Raw genomic sequence first — 3124 nt, 5'->3', positions numbered from 1 at the left:
TGCCCAAGCAAGGCAGAAGAGGGAACCATACTCCTGGATCCTGAAATACAGATGATTGTGGGTGTCCTTATGTAGGTTCTGGGAACCAATCCTGTCTCAAAAGAGCAGAACAAACTAAAACTTGTGCAAGCTCAGTAGACCCCCCTAACTGCCCAGCCTTCCCTCCAGGCCCCAAAGTCAATGTCTTTCTATAGGAAAAAAAGACAATGGTTTATACAGTTGCTTACTAGAGAAAAAAGAAGTAATACAGTGACAAATATTTTCATTATTTTAAAATTATACCTGCTATTTATTGAGAGACTGTAAAAGCATATCACAGGGTTTATTCAAAAATCTCAGATTTCCTTCCTTCAGCCCCCACACATTTCAACTGTACATATATCATCAACTTCAATGCTATTTTCCTCCTTGAGGAAAGTTGTCAATCTCAGATGCATTTTTTCAGAGAATATTATTTTCAGCAAATGACATTTAAAACATGAGGCTCCAGGGTTATGAATGATTGCATTTAGAATATTGGGTGTGAAGCGTGACTCACACACATCTGAAATATTTAGAGGAACTAACCGGCAGTTTAGGAAATTGATCTCTAAATCTTAGTGATGTTAAAAAAAAATAAAAATAAACAGTTCTACTTCTACCCAGACTATTGTCACTTGGTGAATGTAAAATTTTCAGTGTGTGATGGTTTGTATATGCTCAGCCCAGGGATTGGCACTATTAAAAGGTGTAGCCCTGTAGGAGTAGGTGTGTCACCATGGGCGTGTCCTTTAAGACCCTCATCCTAGCTGCCTGGAAGCCAGTATCCTGCTAGCAGCCTTCAGATGAAGATGTAGAACTCTCAGCTCTGCCTGCACCATGAATGCCTGGATGTTGTCATGCTCCGACCTTGATGATAATGGACTGAACCTGTAAGCCAGCCTCAATTAAATATTGTCATTATAAGACTTGCCTTGGTAATGGTTTCTGCTCACAGCAATAAAACCCTAACTAAGACACAGGGTACTTAGAAATTTGGCTGACTTTAGTTTCTTGTCTCTGAAATAAACAGCAACTCCTTTCCTCTTAATGTTAATACATATTCAATGCTAAGTTATTTAAATTCAACTTTAATGCTTGAAAATTTAAGCAGACAAATTAAGCTATTCAGAAGTAAATCTGATTACAGGATTGTTGAAAGGTAATATCAGTTGAAGCTTACAGTACAATCTATAAAATAATTCTTCTAAAAGGTTCTGAAATTTTAATTATATGTGTATGTAATTTCATATTATTATCTAAATTATTTTGCTCTCTACATAAAATTCCAATTTAGTTTCAGTCTTATTTAATGTGTCCCTTACTTATATTTTAATGTTTCTCAACTTTAAATTTGTTAACATCGCTAAGTATTAGCGTTGATGTTGTATGGGCATGCATTTATTTTTATGTACCTTATTCTGCCCAAATATTGAATATTGCTATGATTTTTTTCATCAGATACTGAATAATGTTCAGAGACCTGATACATCATTTGATGCCATAGTAAATCTACATCCTTTGTGATAATGTATTCTCAGTAATGCCCATATCCACTTTCTGTTCTTTATCTGAGTAAAATAATAAGACATTCCTCTCTCTCTCTCTCTCTGTCTCTCTCTCTCTCCAGTGGTGGCAAGTTCAGAACATTGATACCAATCTTCATGAATAAAATCTCTCATCTTAGCCCTCAAATCTAACTACAACTACAATCCAAATCCTGAGATATTCCATTTCCCATGTCTTACACACTTCTCTCTGGGACTAGCTATGCGAAGCAATAGAAATCTCAACATGATGTAAACTATCTCCTCAAGGGCCATCTAACCTGCTTTGTAAGCAGGTTACAGATGGCACTATGGATGACATACTGAGACGATGATGTTACTAGGCGTTGCTATTCTCCTCTCTTGTGTGTTCATGTTTTCTCTTCCTGCTCTTCTGGAACTTCTCATGACTCATCTTTTGAGTTCTCCTGAGCCTATCACAGATGCATAAACCTGAGAATGAAATGTCAGTACTTGGGATTTAAAAAATAAGAAGATGTAACCATTTTTTTTTTCTTAATGTGACCCATCAAGTCATGTGCTTTACCTCAGACCCATTAGATAGGCTTGGGCATCTTAATTTCCACACAAGCCTTACCTAATATTAGGTTCAGAGACTGACTGACACCTTGGGAAATAGTCAAAGATCTCCATTCATAGAGTGCTCTGATGAAAATCAGATATTCCTTGTGAACCTTGATAGCTTGTACTTTGGAGGAAGTCTATTAACCATGTGGCATGCCTTGGCCACAGACTCATAGCTCTCAAGCTATGCATGGTTTTCTACTCTTGCTGTTGTCTCTGCCTCTGTGGTCAAAGACTCTCAGTCTTGGGGTTTGGTGAAAACTGTCCCATGTTGCTGCTGCAGCTAATGACAAAGATGGTTTCATTCTGCTTAGAATCCAGGTCATTCTACCCTGAACACAAATGCTGTTTGGTAGGGAGGCTAGATGGGATGAAGATGATAGTTCTAATGAATCAAGTTGCAGGAAAGGAGGAAAAGGAGAACAGGAAGATGAGGAGGAAGAGAAGGTTGGTGGAGACAGGAGGCACTAGAATCTAGTTGGAACAACTCTGTCACTGGGAGTGTGCTCTTGGGGCTATTGCTCTCATTGCTGCTCCCTGTTTCTATTTTCTGTGCTTCCTGAAGATCACCATAAAACAACTTTGTTACTTCACATTCTCTACTATGGATACAAACTATATGAAGCTAAGATCAAAAATGTATCTTTCCTCCTAGGGTATATCTACTAGATATTTTATCACTTCATTGAGAAATATTAACAAGACATTCTCTGGTCCACTTTGGCATTACTGAGTATAGAAAGTCTCATTATAATGTCTGATACTAGTGCTTTGCCAACAAATGCCATGGATACAGCATTCATTTCAATAAAATATCCCATTTCCATCATAATATTCTAAAGAGATGACTGACAGATTGAGATCAAGCCAAGTCTATATGTGCTAAAATTAATGTGGCATAATTGGACCAGGCCTTATAATTAGAAAGACTAATTGAATCCTCATTGTGGATTATAGGAATTTTACTTCTCTAA

Source organism: Mus musculus, chromosome 10, assembly GCF_000001635.26.
Source record: "Mus musculus strain C57BL/6J chromosome 10, GRCm38.p6 C57BL/6J".
In the NCBI taxonomy this organism is placed as follows: domain Eukaryota; kingdom Metazoa; phylum Chordata; class Mammalia; order Rodentia; family Muridae; genus Mus; species Mus musculus.
This window is presented reverse-complemented; position numbering follows the sequence as displayed.